The sequence below is a fragment of the Lethenteron reissneri genome, chromosome 55, assembly GCF_015708825.2.
Source record: "Lethenteron reissneri isolate LAM-NWPU_2019-01 chromosome 55, ASM1570882v1, whole genome shotgun sequence".
NCBI classification, from domain to species: Eukaryota; Metazoa; Chordata; class Hyperoartia; order Petromyzontiformes; family Petromyzontidae; genus Lethenteron; species Lethenteron reissneri.
In genome coordinates, this window is record NC_083833.1 from 9,248,553 (window position 1) to 9,270,594 (window position 22,042).

The window sequence follows — 22,042 nt, forward strand, 5'->3', positions numbered from 1 at the left end:
CTCTAGGACGACTCAATCTGAAACGAGTACCTGGTGCGATGCGTAAAACATCGCCACTGGGGAGACAAAGGCGGGCGAGCGCGGTGGTGGCCACCCACCCCTTCGGCTGCCATGTCGTCGCCCATAGTTGGTCGTTAACAGCACTTGCCCCAAAATTCTGTTGACGTAATACACTGTAAAAACCGAGACTGGGGTTAATTAATGTTTAGTAAATATATAAGAGTAACCTATACATAAACATAATGACTATGTGTAGTTTAGAATCACATCGAGCTGAATTCAACACATTTGTATTAGTTATTAATTGTATTTTACTCAGTTTTGTTCGAATAAAATCAGCCATCAATAACTAAGTGGAATTTAATTGTATTTTATCAGGAAAGTCAAAAATGCAAAAAATTTATTAATTTTACTAATCGGGAGGTTTTTGAATTTAATAACGTTACACTCCCGCCCAAACTCGAGGCATTTTTTCGCGCCACGTGCATGTCAACCATCTTCTTCCACAGACACGGTTCAGGGACCGCCGTTCTCCTAAAGGTAAGACATGTTTAATTATTTTAGCGAACAATTTTTTAACAAAGGTGTGGTAGCAGTTGAACATTGTTTTATGTTACTGCATGTTACCAGCATGCCAATTTAACTGGCTGTAACGTATATCAGAATTAACTAGCACAACGTTAGGCCTTTGGAAGTCAGTCTGATTCGACTAAAAGCACGAGACTATAATTTTTGTTCCGCACACGAAAAAGTAACGTGCGTGATTAAAACTAGACTATATTCATTCGGATCACAGCGCGTACCGAACCAAAAGTCCTGTACCTGCCGTTACACCTCCAGTATATTATATCTTGCTGTTGATGTACGTACAGTATGCTAACGTTAGCTAGCTTTCCACCAGTCAGTTAGCGTCACCTTTACGTTGTGGCTAGCTTGTTGTGTAGTTGCTAGCTAGCTAGATGATGTGAGTGACAAGAAGTTGATGTGCTAAATTTGAGCATGAAAATTTGAATATTAAAAATAATAAAGAATTATCTTGTAAATGTGATTCTATTGTCCTCATGTGATTAGAGACCTTGTGGCCTTGCATCTATATATATAAAATCGTTCATGTCTGTGTGTCTGTGTGTGTGTGTGTGGACTGCACTTTCATTGGACGGCGGTTGCCCCTGGCAACGGCTAGCCACGCCTTCGCCGCTTTCATTGGACGGCGGTTGCCCCTGGCAACGAGTAGCAACTTTTCTCCGCGGGGTGGACGCCATTTTTAATAGCGCGGGGGGGGGGGGGGGGGGACCGGCACCCGTACCCAGCGTTCGCCGGGTGGGAAAATCAGGCAAGGCGGGAGGCTCTGCACGGTGCTAGGCCTCGACACCCAACACGCCACTCTGAGGTAAATTCATACAAATTTCACGTCCTCTACAGAGTGGCGAGGGAGGCAGAGTGGCGAGGGAGGCAGAGTGGCGAGGGAGGGACTCAGCCTCAAAACGAGTAACTGGTGTGGCGTATTAACATCGCCACTGGGGAGACAAACGCGGCCGGGCGTGGTGGATACAAGTCCCGGGCAAAGCCGGGTCATGACTATGTGTGTATGTGTTTATGTGTATGTCTGTGTGTCTGTATGTATGTGTGTATGTATGTGTCTGTATGTGTTTGTGTGTATGTATGTGTGTCTGTATGTATGTGTGTGTGTATTGTGTATGTGTTTGTGTGTATGTATGTGTGTGTTTGTATGTATGTGTATGTTTGTGTGTATGCATGTGTGTGTATGTTTTTGTGTGTATGTGCGGTTATGTATGTGTGTGTATGTGTGTGTCTGCAGCAAGCGCGTGTATGTGTACCTATGGACGCGCGCGCGTGTGTTGTGTAGGGGGAACGGTAGTGTAGTGCTTAGCGTACTGCCTGTGTCTATGTGTGTGTGTGTGTGTCTGTGTGTGTGTCTGTGTGTGTGTGTCTGTGTGTGTGTGTCTGTGTGTGTGTGTCTGTGTGTGTGTGTCTGTGTGTGTGTGTCTGTGTGTGTGTGTCTGTGTGTGTGCGTGCGTGGTGTGTAGGAGGAACGGTAGTGTAGTGCTTAGCGTGCTGCCTGTGTGTGTCTGTGTGTGTGTGTCTGTGTGTGTGTGTCTGTGTGTGTGTGTCTGTGTGTGTGTCTGTGTGTGTGTCTGTGTGTGTGCGTGTGTGGTGTGTGGGGAGCGGTAGTGTAGTGGTTAGCGTGCTGTCTGTGTGTCTGTGTGTGTGTGTCTGTCTGTGTGTGTGTTCTGTGTGTGTGTCTGCGTGTGTGGTGTGTGGGGAGCGGTAGTGTAGTGGTTAGCGTGCTGTCTTTGTGTCTGTCTGTGTCTGTCTGTGTGTTTCTGCGTGTGTCTGTGTGTGTGTGCGTCTGTGTGTGTGAGGAGCGGTGGGTGTAGTGGTTAACGCTACGCTGCGCTACCAACCCGGCGAACCGAGTTAGATTCCCGCTCATGGCCACCACCGATCAAGATTATTTGAACCTCACATAGGTCGACTCAGCCTCAAACGAGTAACTGGTGTGGCGTATTAACATCGCCACTGGGGAGACAAAGGCGGCCGGCCGTGGTGGATACAAGTCCCGGGCGAAGCCGGGTAGTACAGCTAGTCTGATACATAGACCTTTTTCTGCCTCAGGTTTTTGCTTATGGAATGGAAGTGTAAGATCTGCAAGTCTTTGTCTGCCACAAAGGGATATCTACTAAAGCATTACAGACAACACGCAACATTTGGTCGTGGGCAATCCCAGCCATGCCTATATGACAGTTGCCCTTGCACATTTAAAACGCAGAGTGCCCTTCGCACACATTTGTCCAGATACCATTTAGATGAAGAAAGTCTACGGTCAGGAAACATCTCTGCTTTTAAATGTTTAGTTTGCAATGCTTGTTGTTCTATAGAGAAGGACTACTTTCAGCATATTGGAAATCATCTGAAGAGCCACGAAACTGTCTTTTGTGTATTTGAAGGAGGCAGCTTTCAGACAAATATATACAATACATTTTTTAAAACACAAAAGCAGAAGACACAAATCCTATTCTTTGAGTGATTTTAAGAAAGACGTGTATGAGAGTCGCCATAATCAGACTGTTGACCATTCTGATTTACCAGAGGCCAGTGATGGTGAGGGCACTAGTTTAGATTGTGATCAGGAAAGTGCATCATACTTAGTTCTTCAAAGTATTGGCTTACTTCTGCTGAAGCTAGAAACCATCTATAATGCCTCAGTGAAGTGCATTGATGCCTTGGTTGAAGACCTTCAGTTCATTTCATCTTCAGTATCAGTTGCAGTTGTTAGAAACATACTAGATTCAACATTGAAGGTTAATACATGCATTGTTGACCAGGCCATCATAACTGAATTGTCAGAGCAGTTGTGCAACTTCCATCCCATTAGTACAGCACTTGGAGCAGGTGGTCCGCTTGGTTCGGCTTTTAAGAGAAGAAAGTATTTTAAGGTGCATTTCCAGTGTGTTGATAGCATTGAATATATTATTGATACTGAAAAGAACAAGACCTTTCAATATGTGCCTATTCTCCAGACTTTGCAGGAAGTCTTGAAGAATAAAGACATTGCAGAAATAATTTTATCCAGAAAATCGAATAGTACTGGATATATTAAGTCAATTTTTGATGGAAAATGCTTCAAGCAAAATGTATTTTATGCTGGGGAAGAAACAAGACTGTCTATAATCCTTTACGTTGACGACTTTGAGGTGTGTAACCCACTAGGAACTTCGAGAAAAAAACACAAAATAACAGCTGTTTATTGGGTTTGGGCAAATGTTCCAACAAAGTTGCAATCTGCATTAACGTCAATACACCTAGCTTTACTTTGCAAAGCTGTTGATGTCAAACAGTTTGAATACAGAGCAGTTTTGGAACCACTCTTGAAGGATCTTGTCATTCTAGAACAGGAAGGGATTTTCATTTCCAGTGTTGGAAAAAACATTAAAGGGACAGTACATTGTGTTGTAGCTGACAATCTCGGTGCACATTCTATCAGTGGACTAGTTGAATGTTTCACGGGGCCGTACATCTGTAGATTTTGTCTTGGACATTCTTTAGAGTACCAGACACACGAAGTGCGGACCGGAGTGTTTCCACCTCGGACAAAGAAGGAACATAGTTTGCATGTGCAAACTGAGAGAAAATCCAAAATGTTACTCATTGCTTTGGCGTAAAGTGGTCGTGTCCATTGACTGATAAATTAAATAACTTTCATTTTGAGTCTGGGTACCCACCAGATGTACTGCATGACCTTTTGGAAGACATAGTCCCAAGGGAACTAGCATTGTTTTCAGATTTTCACCAAGAAGAAGTATCTTCTTGGTTCTTTCGGTAAAGTCACGTAGAAGGAAAGTAATAAAATAATAAAAATAAAACATAATAAAATAATTCTCACGACGTTTCGGCCACAACGCAAGCAGCCGTCCTCAGGTGAAGAATGAAACACCACCAAGCTTGGAGCGTATATTTAAGCTGGTTTGGAGGGGGAGGAGGTGGGAAGAAGAGCGCTATGACAAAATAATTTGCATATCAAGAGGAATTTAGCATATGGAAAATGCGTAGGAGGTGGACGGGGGGGTTTCAAATTAATATTATGCCCGTGCATTATGCAGGATTAGCAGCATCAAAGGGAGGGGGAAGGGGGGTAGCATTAACAAAGGAAAGGAATGTTAATAGTATGTAGCTGCAGTTACTAAACAACCACGTAGAAAACTAAAGTGTAAACTACATAAACAACTAAAGTATAAACTACATAGCATCATCAGTATACTTACTATACTCTACAATAAGCTGAGTTACTAACAGTAAGTAATACATTACAATTCTACGTCGTAAAAATTATATAATATGCTGCCATCTAAACTTTATTCTCTTACATCACACGAGTCTACACCGTACTATATACTGCCATAGACAAACCCAAAATTAAATTATATACTGTATTGCTATAAACCACCTTATACATTTTAATATAACACTATGTATTATTCTACCCACCCTAATGTGTATCACACTGCTATATGTTAACTATACAATTACGATACTATATATTACTTTGTACATTGTATTAAGCATATAAATGTTATACTATTTGTTATTATACACTGTACCATTGACCGTCGTGTCAATGGGTGAGTCGTGGGGGGAAACTTGCAGCGGAGCAAAGAATCCATTCCCTGCGGAGAATACAATGCCAGTGAGTGGAACGCGGTCTGAAAGTCACCGTAAACGTGAACACAATCAGTTAAGATCCGAAATGGTTTATTACGTCCTTCCAATGATTGCTAAGCCAGAATCCATTTTCTCGGTTGAAATTGTCTCTGTGTTTGTATATGTGGATCGCCTCATGAACGAATCTCTCATGATAGCCAGATGGCTTGCAGAGAACCTCTGTCTTGGAGAAGTCAATGTCATGTGAGCCCACTGAGTTGTAACAGTGATCTGCCACGGCTGAGGTGTTTGTCCTACCGTGTTTCAGGTCTGCTTTATGTTTACGGATGCGGTCCGAGACATGTCGTTTTGTTTCTCCAATGTAACTGCTACCACAGAGGCAACTTAGTTTGTAGACGCCAGGGTACTGTATGTCTGGAACCACATCTTTTACAGACGGGACCAGATCACGGATTTTATGTACTGTGTTGAATCGGACCTGGATCTTGTGTTTAATCAGGATTTTTGAGATCTTTTTTGTGACCCCAGCAATGTAGGGTAAGGTGATGGTCTTGAAAGGCTCCTCAACAGGATCCTTCTTGATGGTTGGAGTGATGGCTTTGCGGATTGTGTAGTCGGAGTAACCATTAGCCTTAAGAGCTTGGCGTACGTGTTTGAGTTCACTGGCAATGTGTTCCTGGTCGGAGATGCATTGGGCTCTATGGTATAGAGTCTTGATGAGGGAATTTTTCTGGGATGGATGGTGGTGGGAATCCGGTTTTAGGTAAGCATCTGTATGGGTGGCTTTCCTGTAGACAGAGTGGCTCATTGAAGCATCAGGTCTCCTTTTAATTAGGACATCCAAAAAGGGTAGCTTGCCATCTTTTTCGACTTCCATGGTGAATCTGATGGCTGGGTGTATGGAATTGATGTGGTCGAGAAATTGGTCTAGAGCAGGCTGGCCATGTGGCCAGATGACAAAAGTGTCGTCTACGTACCTCTTCCATAAGATCGGGCGTAGAGTGGCAGTCTGGATGGCGTCAGTCTCAAATTTCTCCATGAAGATGTTGGCTACAACCGGAGATAGGGGGGAGCCCATTGGGGTGCCCTCAGTTTGCTTGTAGAAAGTTCCATTCCAGGTGAAGTATGTATTGGTTAAGCAGTGTCTCACCAGGGGGGGTACCCCAGCATTCAGTCCTTGATTAACCAAGTCTTCAATGATTGTGATGGTGTCAGGTACAGGAACTTTGGTGAATAAGGAAACCACATCAAAACTGACAAGCAGGTCGTCTGGGGACAGGGCAATCCCCTTGATTGTCGATACCAGGTCAGTAGAGTTTAGTACCGCAGAGGTGGTTTTTCCAGTGAAAGGCCGTAGGATTTCAGACAAAAAACGAGCCAATTTATAGGTGGGGGAGTTGATAGTAGAGACAATGGGACGAAGAGGTGTATCTTCTTTATGTATCTTTGGCAAGCCGTATAATCTTGGTGGCCTGGCTGCAGAAGGTTTCAACGAGAACTGTTTGGTCTGATCAATTAATGGGGTTGAATCAGAAATGATTTGCTTGGTTTTAGAGACGAGGCTGTTGGTGGGGTCTCTTTTTAAATCCTTTATATTAAGTTCGCGTGCTTGCTTGCTTGCTTGCGTGCGTGCTTGCTTGCTTAGGACCGTGCAAATCTTTCGGTCGTTTTTTAACCCACTTGCCGTGATCCAATCGAGCTGACATTTTCCACACAGACTCGTTGTGCCAGACAATTATTGATCGTGAAAAAAAATTCCCAAAATTTTACACTTTTTAGGCAAAAAAAATTATTTTACATATATTCAAATAGAACGCATTCATGGCTTTGGCTGAACGTCAGAGTGTAAGAGCCCAGAGCGTAACCCCTCCACAGGCCGTGGTGGAGTAGCGCAGTTGGCAGCGCCCTCGCTTCCAATGCCAAAGGTCGCGGGATCGATCCCCGCGTCCTCCACAGGCGAATATATTTTTAAATCCTTTATATTAAGTTCGCTTGCTTCGGACCGTGCAAATCTTTCGCTCGTTTTTTCACCCACTTCCCGTGATCCAATCGAGCTGACATTTTCCACACAGACTCGTTGTGTGTGACAATTAATTTTCGTGAAAAAAAAATCCAAAATTTTACACTGTTTAGGGAAAACAAATTAAATATTTAATTACCAATTGCTTAATGGTGGCAGACAATCATCTGACCCATAGGTGGCAGCCATCTCAAGCCAGAGGACGAGAGGACTCTAGCCGCCACGCATATAAAGGATTTATAGTGATCGTTGAGTAGTTCTTGGATTTTGTTGTATTCTGTTTTGTCCATGATGACAGTGGCATTGCCTTTGTCGGCTGAGAGGATGACAATGTCATCCCTCTTTTTTAATTGAGCTAATTCAAAACGCTCATCTTTGCTGATGTTGCTAGCTGGCATCTTAGCGTTTTTGAGGGTTGCAGAGATTTCGGATCTTGCTACGTCTGCAGCAATGTGACTCAGGCCCTTGAGAGCTACATCTACTCTAGCAATTATATCATTAACTGGTATGTGTCTAGGTGTGACTGCAAAGTTTAGTCCTTTAGCTAAAACGGATTTCAGACCTTCAGAAATAGAACTGTTACTGCGATTAATTACGACTTTGTTAACATCTAGCTTTTCAATGTGTGGGTCCGGTTTCTTCTTTGAGAGGCGCTTGAATTTGGAAATCAAGTTGTCCTTACATTTGGTCCCACCTCCCTCCCCTCCAAACCAGCTTAAATATACGCTCAAAGCTTGGTGGTGTTTCATTCTTCACCTGAGGACGGCTGCTTGCGTTGTGGCCGAAACGTCGTGAGAATTATTTTATTATGTTTTATTTTTATTATTTTATTACTTCCCTTCTACGTGACTTTACCGAAAGAACCAAGAAGATGAATCCCTGCAGTCACGAAAGCTTTAAATCGAAATTTAACCGCCTCTACGGGGAGGGTTTCTACATAACTTTGAGATCCTTCAACAAGCTCCGGGATAAGAAGGCTCAGCTAATCGAGTCTCTCACCTTTCTGAAGAGATGCCGCGACTCTAAGGTAATACCAAACGCATTTACACTAACATCTGCTGCTGTAACTTCTTCTAATACGAAACGAATTCTGTCTAGAACTAGCTTAGCTCTTATCTCAGAGAAAATCAGACTTACGCGCACCGAACTAGATCAGCTAGACAAGACACTCTACAAATCACACTTATCTTTGAGTGCAACAATGTCCACATCGGATTGGGAACATGTAGTTAAAATGACTGCCTCTTCAGCTGCCGCTATGTCGATCAAATGTAAGGACAACTTGATTTCCAAATTCAACCGCCTCTCAAAGAAGAAACCGGACCCACACATTTAAAAGCTAGATGTTAACAAAGTCGTAATTAATCGCAGTAACAGAGTCTATTTCTGAAGGTCTGAAATCCGTTTTAGCTAAAGGACTAAACTTTGCAGTCACACCTAGACACATACCAGTTAATGATATAATTGCTAGAGTAGATGTAGCTCTCAAGGGCCTGAGTCACATCGCTGCAGACGTAGCAAGATCTGAAATCTCTGCAACCCTCAAAAACGCTAAGATGCCAGCTAGCAACATCAGCAAAGATGAGCGTTTTGAATTAGCTCAATTAAAAAAGAGGGATGACATTGTCATCCTCTCAGCCGACAAAGGCAATGCCACTGTCATCATGGACAAAACAGAATACAACAACAAAATCCAAGAACTACTCAACGATAGCAGCTATACAAAAATAAAAAGAGACCCCACCAACAGCCTCGTTTCTAAAACCAAGCAAATCATTTCTGATTCAACCCCATTAATTGATCAGACCAAACAGTTCTCGTTGAAACCTTCTGCAGGCAGGCCACCAAGATTATACGGCTTGCCAAAGATACATAAAGAAGATACACCTCTTCGTTCCATTGTCTCTACTATCAACTCCCCCACCTATAAATTGGCTCGTTTTTTGTCTGAAATCCTACGGCCTTTCACTGGAAAAACCACCTCTGCGGTACTAAACTCTACTGACCTGGTATCGACAATCAAGGGGATTGCCCAGTCCCCAGACGACCTGCTTGTCAGTTTTGATGTGGTTTCCTTATTCACCAAAGTTCCTGTACCTGACACCATCACAATCATTGAAGACTTGGCTCATCAAGGACTGAATGCTGGGGTACCCCCCCTGGTGAGACACTGCTTAACCAATACATACTTCACCTGGAATGGAACTTTCTACAAGCAAACTGAGGGCACCCCAATGGGCTCCCCCCTATCTCCGGTTGTAGCCAACATCTTCATGGAGAAATTTGAGACTGACGCCATCCAGACTGCCACTCTACGCCCGACCTTATGGAAGAGGTACGTAGAGGACACTTTTGTCATCTGGCCACATGGCCGGCCTGCTCTAGACCAATTTCTCGACCACATAAATTCCATACACCCAGCCATCAGATTCACCATGTTTGCCTGGTTGTTGTTTTTTGGCGATCCCGCGTCGAAAGTGGCTCCAGAGAAATTGCTGCCGGTAGCAATAACTTGTTTAAAAGTCATTAGTCTCTGTCTCTTTCTCTCTCTCTCTACCGACGCATTGCGTCCTCCGCTCCGGTGGCACGGATGGTGCAGCGGTCCCTTTTTCGTTACGAAGGAGAACGAGGCTGACCAGAAAGGCATTGCTCATAGCGACATGCGATTGGTTTATTGGTAGTTACGGCGACATAATGAACGCACGCAATTAGAAAATTATCTTCTTAAGCAGTAAATATAAAAAACACAATTTGCAATTATACAGACCGGACAGTGCTTGTGCATGGGTGCATAACAGGTTCTATAGTGCTGGTTGCATTAACAAGCGTGGTGAAGTAGTGGATAGACCCCAAGGGCTGGCTGTGTGTGTGTATACATGGTTGTGTTACCATTCGATAATAGACGATGCCCCAATGATCACAGTGTAGTGCAGTAGCGGGTGACGTCATAATTAGCACATCATTTGTTTTACTTTACTCGGTAAGAATTTGTTGTTTTCTTCTCAGAAGCGACCGGGCCCATCACAAATGATAGCCCTACGAAGTGGCTTATTTGTCATCATCATCATCATGTGGAAATGTATAGAAGCCATATACTCTAAAAGGCGTGAGAAAAATCCATGCCACCACCGGGAGAGACGCGCAAATATACAGCAGCAGGCGTCAGGGTCGTGGATCGAACCTACGACCTCCTGTATGCCAGGCGAGGTAGTTAACATCTCGCCACCGCGGCGTCCATAGGCCTCTGAGCAACACGCCTTACCTCAAAAAAGTTTAGTTTTCTTCGTATATATTGCTCAAGTAATTTGTTTACATTTCTTATACTGTGCACTCCTATCGTGAGTTTGTATTGGTCATTGATGTCACGTTCTGACCCCGTGCTCGACTGGACATCTTGTGATCAAATAGCTTCACAGCTCATCGGATTCCTTCCACTAAACATTTATATTCCGATTACCCGCGCTATAGATTGTCAGATGACATCATTCTGATCGGCTTTGTCAATATCCCGTGGCGTGATCAATGCAATGTTTCCGTTTTTGTTTCGGTCTGTTTGTGTTTCAAAGCAAGCTCGGAGCGAGCCGAGATGAACCCAGCAGCGACGTTGGGCGAGCGGCGTCCCCCGGCCAAAGCCCCCGTCTCCTCCTCCTGCGGCGTCACGTCTAGAACTTACAGCCCTGCAGGTACACCGACACGTCGAAGTCCTGACACTTCGACTTCCAGCCATACCTGCAACGGAAGGGAGCCGCCGTTCGTTCGTTAGTTCATCCCGCTCGTTCGTTCGCTCGCTCGCTCTGGGTCAGTTCGTTGACTCGGCCAGTCCGTTCAGTCACCCCTAGTCCGTTCGTTCAGTTAGTTGTGCGTAGTGGCCCAGCCGCTGGTTGCAAAGAGTCGTGCTTCGAATCCGGGAGGCCACCATGGTTAACACTGCGGTGTGTTTTAACCCCCGACAATACTACGAAGCGTCGTCAAATTCACTCGCAGTGCGTTAGTGTGCGCTGGTGTCATGGTCCACATTTAAAACAAAAATCGCACCGCAAATGACTCCTTTGAGATCCCACAGCAGCAGCTGTCTCCCCCCTCGACTGACAGACCGATACCCGCTCAGAGCGCCCGGTGCTGAATCCACCTGGTGCCTCACAGGGACAGCTGCTACTGGGGGTGCCCCCTTGCAATGGCGTTGACATGCGATGCAAGTCTCTTATCGCGTGGGAAGCTCGCTGAGACTCCCCAGTGTTGTATCACACAACTAGAGGCCGACCGACATCCGGTTTCGGTTTCGGCGCCAAAAGTTGGAAAATGGCCTCTTTCGGCGTAGTTTCGGTTTCGGACGAAAGTAAATTTTTTACTTTCAGTTGACTTTCGGTTTCGGCCGAAACCAGAAAATCAGTTTTGGTCGGCCTCTACACAAAACTCAAACTCACGGTTTATTCACTCGCACGCACACACTAATACATGTGAAGTATTGGAATTGACGGCAGGAACTTCTTGACGGGTAACACACTTTTATTAAATCTTGACGTGTCACAATACAACGGGTGGTCTCTATCCTTTGGACTATACACTCCACTTAACTCGTGTAGACTCTATGCTTCTGGCTACACACAATACACTTGACTCGTGTAGACCCTATGCCTCTGGCTACACACAATACACTTGACTCGTGTAGACCCTATGCCTCTGGCTACACACAATGCATTCGGCTCGTGTAGACCCTATGCCTATGGCTACACACACTACACTCGCCTCTGGGTTACACAGAGTCCCGGTCCCGTTAGGACAGCGGGACTAGGTACCGCAGGGCCCTATGTCTTCATCCCCGTCTTCATTCTTCGCTGGTTACATACTGCCCTTACGCCTGTGTGCATCCCCTTTTATAGCCCCTGCTCACGAGAGACGGAGCTGATGCGGACGTCGACGTGAGCATCGCTCCTTAGTGAACCAATCACGACGCACTCTCTCTACGATCCGTTTTCCCCAGCGCGTGTTAACACTACTCCACCAATCACACCGCGCTGCCACCCGATCACTCCCTCTCAGCGCGTCACCGGCACACAGCCAATCAGTACCCCGTAACCCACGACCCCGTGCTGACCCCTGATCCTCCTCCGTCAGCGCGCGTCACCACATACACAGCCAATCATTACGCGCTGGCATACGATCCCTAATCCCAGCGCGTATCACCACTACATCACCCCCTCCCACATAGCTTGCAGCCGGCCCGGCTGTTAACCAACAACACAACCCAACGTTAACGCAATAATAAAAAAAAGAACCCCATCCCCCCCAGTGTGCCCCGTAACGCAACAACAACAACACTTAATTAGGAAGCAATATACAGCCCGATGAACAACACAATAAAAGCGAACTCCAGAAAACGAACGCGCCAAGTGTCTCTGTGACTAAACGCAGTGACGAGGCGCTCCGGCTGCCTCGACTCCTCACGTGGTAGGTCATAAAAAGTAGCGCGACCTAGCGCGAGTCCGTCTGGCCGGTCCGTCGTATGGGACGGGACGCTGGCGACCGTCCGGTGGCTCCTGCAGCTCTAGACGGCGCGGATCGGGCCTGGAAGGACCGGCCCCGCCGCGAAGATCCGGCCGCCGGTGGTCGGCAGCTGTCAGTTCCGAGACACCTGGGAGCGGATCAGGCGGAGACATGTGAGGATCAGGCAAAGACATTTCCCCCTTAGGGTCATCGGTCACGTCACATGCTCGGCCCTCACGACACAAGGGGAGGCCATATGGAGGCGAGAACGGTTTCAGTCGGGAGGGGTGGACGTACCAACGGCGTTTTCCCCATTTTATCTGAACGCACTGGGGGCGTGCAACCCGCACGACCTCCACGGGTCCCCGCCATGGCTTCAACAATTTAGGCGACGTAGCCAAAGGTGCCTGAGGGCAATGCAGCCAGGCCCTGTCACCTGGTTCCCAGTTGTGCACGGACACCTTCCGTGCACGCAACCGCTCGTTTGCAATTTGGCGAGCCCGTGAATTAAGCCGTGCGGCCTCCCTTGCCTCTGTCAGCTTATGAATATTAAATTTAATATGCTCTGCCAATTTCGAATTAGTTCGTGGTGCGGGCAGGCCCAGCTGCGTTTCCATGGGCGGGTCGGCTTCCCGACCGTACATCAGATAAAACGGGGAAAATCCCGTAGCTGCATGGGGGGCCATTCTATACGCGGCGAGGACCCCAGGGACCTGCAGGTCCCAATCAACATGTGCCTCACACACCTGCTGGCACAGCATAGAAGTCAATGTCCTGTGGAGCCTCTCCACCATCCCGTCCGTCTGCGGGTGGTACGGGGAGGTACGCACCTTCTTAGTACCCAACAGGTCGCACACCTCTTGCAGTAATTTACTCGAAAAATTTTTCCCTTGGTCGGTCAGCAAGCGTTCGGGAGCCCCCTTGTCCAGGACGTAGCCCTGGACAAAGGCGTCCGTCACAGCCGCCGCCGACTGGTTGGCGAGTGGCCACGCCATAGGCCACCGGGTAAAATATTCGACCCCCACCAACAGGTACTTATTACCCCTAGGCGTGACTGGAAAAGGCCCCAGAATATCGAGTGCAACGAGCTCGTTAGTGCGCGAGACCTGAATAGATTGCAGCGGTGGATTAGCTGCCACGGGCGGTGGTTTCCGTCTGGCGCACTCAACACAACCCTTCAGAATATTCACCACGTCACTCCCCATTCCCGGCCAATAATAGTCACGCTGAAGCAGGGCAAGCGTTTTGTTAACTCCCAAATGCAAGAGGCGTTCGTGTGCGGCCAAGACAACCTTCCCCCTCACAGCAGAAGGCACCACAATCGCGTGCCGCCGGGACAAACTGTCCCATCTCATTAACAGGCCTTGCTTAAGTACGTAGGAGCCAGTTCGTTCATGGTCACCTTCGGAACCCCCCGTCCTGCGGCGCAATGCTAGCAGGGAGCTGTCCGCCATTTGGAGACGGCCCCACTCAATCAGCGACAGTGAGAGCAGCGAGTCCTGACCCCCTGGGGTAGCGGGAACATCCCCAATTGGTGTGCCCGCGGTCGCAACCAACGCCTCCATACCTTCCGTAACTGGCGGTTTACAGCGCGCCGATCCCGATAAGCACGCACATTTGTGACAAGGCAACAACCGCGACAGGGCATCGGCATTTGTGTGTCGCAACCCCTTACGGTATGTAGTCGTGAACTGATAGTCCTGGAGGACTTCCAACCACCGCGACAATTGGCCCGAGGGCTGGGCGACCCGCAATGAATACTGGAGCGCCGCGTGGTCCGTCCGGACCGTAAAGTGACGACCATAGAGATATGGTCTGAATTGTTGTACGAAAAAAACAATGGCAAGCAGCTCGCGACGGGTGACGCAGTAGCGCTGCTCTGCCGGCGACAACACCCTGCTACCATAGGCGACCACCCGTTCGACCCCCCCAACGACTTGGGACAGCACCCCCCCAATGCCCGTGTTGCTAGCATCCGTGTCTAGCAAGAAGGGACTCGCAAAGTCAGGATAGCGCAAGGGTGGGGCCCCTACCAAGGCGTCCCGGAGGGAGCAGAATGCAGCCTCCTCCTCCGGTCCCCATCGGAACTTCACTCCTTTCGCCGTTAGAGCGTGCAAGGGTTTTGCAATGGTGGCGAAGTGCTCAACGAATCGGCGATAATAAGAAGCAAAACCGATGAAACTGCGCACGTCCGAAACTGACGTGGGCGTCGGCCACGAACTGACACAGTCCGTCTTCGCAGGATCGGTAGAAATCCCCGAAGAGTCGACAATGTGACCCAAGTATCTAACGGATTTACGAAAAAGGTGGCATTTGGCCGGTTTAAACTTTAATTTAGCCGATCGCGTTCGCAAGAACACCCCTCTCAATCGCTGGAGGTGTTCTTCAAACGTTTTACTGAAAACAATGACATTGTCAAGGTAAATCAGGCACGTATCCCATTGCAAGCCCGACAAAACCAACTCCATAAGGCGCTGAAACGTCGCAGGAGAGGAGTGAAGTCCCATGGGTAACCGGTTAAACTGAAACAGGCCCCCTGGAGTCCGAAATGCAGTCTTAGGCTTAGACTCTTCGTCGAGTGGCAACTGCCAGAATCCGGATAATAAATCAAGAGTCGAAAAGTATCGCGCACCAGACAATGCATCGAGGGACTCGTCCATCCTGGGGAGCGGATACGCGTCGGCCACAGAGATCTTATTCAGGCGACGGAAATCGACGCAAAATCGCAAGGACCCATCCTGCTTTTTAACGAGCACAATAGGTGCTCCCCAAGGACTGGAAGAAGGCGAAATAATGTCGGCTTCTAGCATATCGTTAACGGCCGACTGAACATGTTCCTTCTCAGCAGGACTCAGTCGGAAGGGATTTAGCCTGACCGGTGCCGCATCGCCCGTTTCAATGTGGTGGCGTAACAGGTCCGTGCACCCAATGTCATACTTATGTTTACTGAAGACATCCGAAAATTCAATCAGCAACCCGCGCAGCGCACCCAACTGTACCGCTGACAAATCGTCAGAGTCCGCGCACAGCGAATCGACCCATTCGAGGTCCTCCTTCGGTTTAACGTTTTGCATGGGGCTCGGATCAGCCTGCGCAACTAGCCGCTCTTCCGCAGGGACCCGCGCCGCGTGAGCTAGCACGGTGCCCTGCTGAATGACGGCCGGCCGCGACCCAGCGTTTAAAACCATCACAAACGGATCCCTGTCAGCCCCAACCAAAGTGTGAGCCACCGACAAATCGAGACCTCCAACAGCCCTATTAGAAGGACCCAAAAGCATGCCTTGTTCCGAGGCCTCCCTCACCCACGGTTTCCGCAACCGGTACGGAATTAACATTTGTGAACCCGGGGGCACGTGCACGGTCTGTGTCGCTAACGCTTGTATCGTAGCGCACGCCGTCCGAATTTCAGTAGGGCTCGTCAAAAATGAAATACGGCGACCCGATGGTAGTTCAATGCAACGCTGATCAATGAGAATTTTGATGGGCATTTTCGCCAAAAAACAGTGCCCAATAGACAAGGAACCGCCAGGGAGGACGAAACGAAAACGGGTCCCGACAATTTGATATCTCCAATGCAAATGGACGCCCTAATCTGACCGATAATGCCCAACGATCCCCCGTTAGCGGCGTAAAATGGCACATCCACCGGAAGAAGCGGACGACATTGTACAGGGAGAATGTTATAAATGAGGTCCGATATAATAGTCGCCGATGCCCCCGTGTCCACTAACACCCTGACCTCGACCCCATCAATAGATCCCGTAACGACGGATGAACCCGCTGAGGCAGCCACTATTCTGTGCCCCAACTCCGACCATTTAATGTCTCCCCGGTCCCGGCCGAACCCCCCTCGCCGAACCGAATCCCCGAACCCTACTCGGCTCTCCTCCGCCGCAACGCGACGGCCCATGCGTGTCGAGTATGCGGGCCGAGTATGTGAGGTGCCGCGACTTGCCGGGGTTTGTAGGGATGACTTGGGGCCTTGTTCGTCGTCCAGCCGAGGTCCCATGGCGCGCTGACGTGGGGCGCGGCAACCGGAGGCCACATGGCCCCGGAGGCCGCAGTTATAACACGTGATGACAGTCGTCGGAGATCTCGGTTGCTCCAGCTTGCGGGCCGATCGCAGAGGCGAACGACCCCCCCGACCTCCAGTCCCCCGGTCGTCCCGCGATGAACGCCTTTTCTCGTGGGCTGACGACTTGGGGCACGGTGACTACCGGGCCCGGAGCTGAGGCCACGGCAGCGTTGCAGACGACCCTCTGTTTACGTTGAAGGACCTCGTGCGCTTGTATGCTCGTAGCGACCCGTAAGGAAGAAATATCAGTCTCGTCGGCCGTGTTGATGGGGACCCCCAGGTCCTGCGCCAACTTGAGCAGTTGCTCCAAAACCATCGCATCTTGGCCCTCCTCGTCCATACGAGGGAACGCGGCATCGGCGAGAGCCAGCAACGCCGTGCGATAGGCGAGCACGATCTCCGTGTCCGCCTTCCGTCTTGCATAAAAATGATGGCGACACGCCGAGGGAGGACCGTAGACCTTGGCCATGAGAGCCAGCGCATCCTTGAGCGTGGAGCGGTCCGACCTGCGTGCGGACGTGAAGGCCGCGAGCGCGTTGTCGTCCAGCATGGCAGGCAGTGCCCGCAGTGCCGTAGCGTCGGACCAGGCGGACATCTCCTGATGCGCCAAAAACCTGCGCTGAAATTGGCCCCAGTCCCCGCCTTCCGCCTTGAAGGCTGACAACGTGGGAAGGCGCTGTTGAAAGATGAAGTCGTCCTCCGCCTCGTGCTTCCTCTCCGCCGCCCCGTCGGTGTGTAAGATGGCGGCCCCAGTGGCGGGTGTTTGATGGCGGTCCGCAGCGCGCGTTGGTGACGTAAGCAGGCGCGCTTGGAGAACCGCTGCCACGTGGTGATGGCCGTTCCCGCCAAAAGTCGGCGCAGATGAAATGGCGGGAATCGCCAAGTCATTTTGGCGGGAATCTGCGGGGCGACCCTGTAGAACGTCCGCCGCCGTCCCCGCTCCTCCCGACGAGCTGATCTCCGCCAGGATGGACGCGGCGGCGAGCAGCAGCTCCGCCAGACGGGAGTGCGCCTCGCGGAGCACGGCGTCGGTCCCCCGTCGCTCGTCCGGCGCCGTTGGCGGATCCTGCAGCGTGGGCAATTCCTCGTCCTCACCCCCCGATGCCAGCTGGCCCGAGTCGTCGAGGTTGTCCCCGCAGTCAATCCCGTGGGTCCGACGGGTCTTCCTTGTATCCATGCTTGGAAGACCGTTTCACTTCTGACGCCAGTTGAAGTATTGGAATTGACGGCAGGAACTTCTTGACGGGTAACACACTTTTATTAAATCTTGACGTGTCACAATACAACGGGTGGTCTCTATCCTTTGGACTATACACTCCACTTAACTCGTGTAGACTCTATGCTTCTGGCTACACACAATACACTTGACTCGTGTAGACCCTATGCCTCTGGCTACACACAATACACTTGACTCGTGTAGACCCTATGCCTCTGGCTACACACAATGCATTCGGCTCGTGTAGACCCTATGCCTATGGCTACACACACTACACTCGCCTCTGGGTTACACAGAGTCCCGGTCCCGTTAGGACAGCGGGACTAGGTACCGCAGGGCCCTATGTCTTCATCCCCGTCTTCATTCTTCGCTGGTTACATACTGCCCTTACGCCTGTGTGCATCCCCTTTTATAGCCCCTGCTCACGAGAGACGGAGCTGATGCGGACGTCGACGTGAGCATCGCTCCTTAGTGAACCAATCACGCCGCACTCTCTCTACGATCCGTTTTCCCCAGCGCGTGTTAACACTACTCCACCAATCACACCGCGCTGCCACCCGATCACTCCCTCTCAGCGCGTCACCGGCACACAGCCAATCAGTACCCCGTAACCCACGACCCCGCGCTGACCCCTGATCCTCCTCCGTCAGCGCGCGTCACCACATACACAGCGAATCATTACGCGCTGGCATACGATCCCTAATCCCAGCGCGTATCACCACTACACATGTACAGCCCTTTGTCAATCCACTGCTGCACGAAGACATCCTCACGTCGCATTGAGTCATGTGGGATTCTTTGACCATACTTCACCACCCTGGTCAGTGCGAGGACTGGTTCAGATATCACTCGTCACTGATGTTAGCCGTGGCAGGGAATTGAACTTAAATAATTTGTGGTCTTATGGTAACAAGTGAACCACCGTGCCACCTTGACGCTGCTGGTGATCGAGCAGATGATGACGCTGATAATGATGCCGACAATGATATGGCTGATAACGCCGAAGATGACGATGCTGATGATGATGATTCCGCTGGTGATGACGAGGATGATGCCGATGTGGATGGTGCTGGCGAAGCTGCCGATGCAGATGACGATGATGCCGATGACGATGCCGATTCGTGGTGAACCGTGCCGTGTCCTGCTGCTGCGTGTGCCGTGGCTACGCACCAGGCCTTCAGTCCCTGCTGCTTGAGAATCAACTTGGCGCAGGCGACGGACTTTGTGATGTCGTCGTCAAGGAGATCTGTGAACAACAGCAAGGACGTTGAGAAGAAGCAGCAGAGCGGTGGCAGAGATGCGGAGAGTGGCACCGCTGAGCTCCTGGGTTCCAACGCGGGTGTTCGGCGCTGACGGTGATTACACCGGCAGTGAGATGGTGGTCTCAGCCCGGTCACCATAAACTCACATAGAGCCCCATAGACTTACACAGAGAACCATCGACTGAAGTAGAGACCCATAGACTTACACACAGATACATAGACTCACATAGAATCACAGACTCACACAGAAAGCCATGGATTAAACGGACACAGACTCCTCGCACAGAGACACATACACTCACACATCTAACCCTAGACCCACAAAAAAGCTATATTACATTTCTCAACATAATAGAAGTTTCAGGAAACGGGCCTTCATAGCACATCAAAAAGGCTTCGACAGGACACGTCACGTGGCCTGTGGTCAAGGACAATAACAGAGTGGCAGCCAAGGAATAGAGAACGCGTCTGAGAAGACCTCCACGGTGGAGACGGAGTGGTGAGATCAGCTCGTGCGGCGGTGTTGGTGCCGACTTTTCAGTTTTCAGTTTCATGTATTAGGTATAGCCCTGTGAGCCATGCAGCTCTTGACTCAAGTGCAACCGCAACAAACAAAAACATGAACAAGAAACATCTTAAAGTGACGACACGCAACAGAAAAATCCACGAAAAAACGGCAAAGTTTTCCAGAAAAAGCACCGTATATCAACGCTGTGTGCAAAAATCCCAGTGGGATGCAAGTTAAACAATAACAACCATAATACGATTTAGATTAAAGTTATCAGGCTAACTCTGTACTTCAACAAACAAACATGGCTAAACCAAAACGTTTTCAAAATCACCAAAATAAAGCTATAAAAACAATGTAACAGTGACCATAGGAACTGTGATTCAAATTTAACAATAAACGATATACATAACATGTACGACCAAACATTGCAGCCATAGCTGGCTGCACGAGTCACTCCATAACAGCAGGAGCATCAGTAGCAGCGTGTGTGGCCGAGCGCCGGGCACACGGCGCCGTGATCTGGCCGAGGTAGGAGGGGTCCAAAGGGCCCGGAGGAAAGCCACGCAGAGCAGGGGGAGAGCAGAGAGAGAGTCCACTCAGAGAGGAGCCAGAGTGAGGAGTAGACTGTGACCGACGACGATGGCGATGATTATGGCGATAATGAAGACAATGACGAGCATAATGGCGATGACGATTATGATGACGGTAATGAAGACAATGGCAATGATGACGATTATGATGACGGTAATGAAGACAATGGCAAATGATGACGATTATGATGACGGTAATGAAAACAATGGCGATGATGACGATTATAATGACGGTAATGAAGACAATGGCAAATGATGACGATTATGATGACGGTAATGAAAACAATGGCGATGATGACGATTATGATAACGGTAATGAAGACAATGGCGATGATGACGATTAAGATGACGGTAATGAAGACAATGGCAATGATGACGATTATGATGACGATAATGAAGACAATGGCGATGATGATTATGATGACGGTAATGAAGACAATGACGATGACGATTATGATGACGGTAATGAAGACAATGACAATGATGACGATTATGATGACGGTAATGAAGACAATGACAATGATGACGATTATGATGACGGTAATGAAGACAATGACAATGATGACGATTATGATGACGGTAATGAAGACAATGGCGATGATGACGATTATGATGACGGTAATGAAGACAATGACGATGACGATTATGATTACGGTAATGAAGACAATGGCAATGATGACGATTATGATGACGGTAATGAAGACAATGGCAATGATGACGATTATGATGACGGTAATGAAGACAATGCCAATGATGACGATTATGATGACGGTTATGAAGACAATGGCAATGATGACTATTATGATGACGGTAATGAAGACAATGGCGATGATGACGATTATGATGACGGTAATGAAGAAAATGGCAATGATGACGATTATGATGACGGTAATGAAGACAATGGCAATGGTGACGATCATGATGACGGTAATGAAGACAATGCCAATGATGACGATTATGATAACAGTAATGAAGACAATGGCAATGATGACGATTATGATGACGGTAATGAAGACAATGCCAATGATGACGATTATGATGACGGTAATGAACACAATGCCAATGATGACGATTATGATAACGGTAATGAAGACAATGGCAATGATGACGATTATGATGACGGTAATGAAGACAATGGCAATGATGACGATTATGATGACGGTAATGAAGACAATGGCAATGATGACGATTATGATGACGGTAATGAAGACAATGGCAATGATGACGATTATGATGACGGTTATGAAGACAATGGCAATGATGACGATTATGATGACGGTAATGAAGACAATGGCGATGATGACGATTATGATGACAGTAATGAAGACAATGGCAATGATGACGATTATGATGACGGTAATGAAGACAATGACGATGATGACGATTATGATGACGGTAATGAAGACAATGGCGATGATGACGATTATGATGACGGTAATGAAGACAATGGCGATGATGACGATTATGATAACGGTAATGAAGACAATGGCGATGATGACGATTATGATGACGGTAATGAAGACAATGGCAATGACGATTATGATGAAGGTAATGAAGACAATGGCGATGATGATGATGATGGCAATGAAGACAATGGCAATGACGATTATGATGATGGTAATGAAGACAATGGCGATGATGACGATTATGATGAAGGTAATGAAGACAATGGCGATGACGATTATGATGACGGTAATGAAGAC

At 48.5% G+C, this 22,042-nt stretch overlaps 1 long non-coding RNA gene across 1 annotated transcript; it reads right to left on the reverse strand.

Moving 5' to 3' along the window:
* Positions 1–9,845: 9,845 nt before the first annotated feature.
* Positions 9,846–20,804, reverse strand: LOC133356705 (uncharacterized). Its single transcript, XR_009756882.1, has 2 exons — positions 19,147–20,804; positions 9,846–10,930 (listed from the first exon to the last, which is right to left on the reverse strand). It is a non-coding gene; the product is annotated as an uncharacterized LOC133356705 (long non-coding RNA).
* Between the last annotated feature and the right edge of the window lie 1,238 nt (positions 20,805–22,042).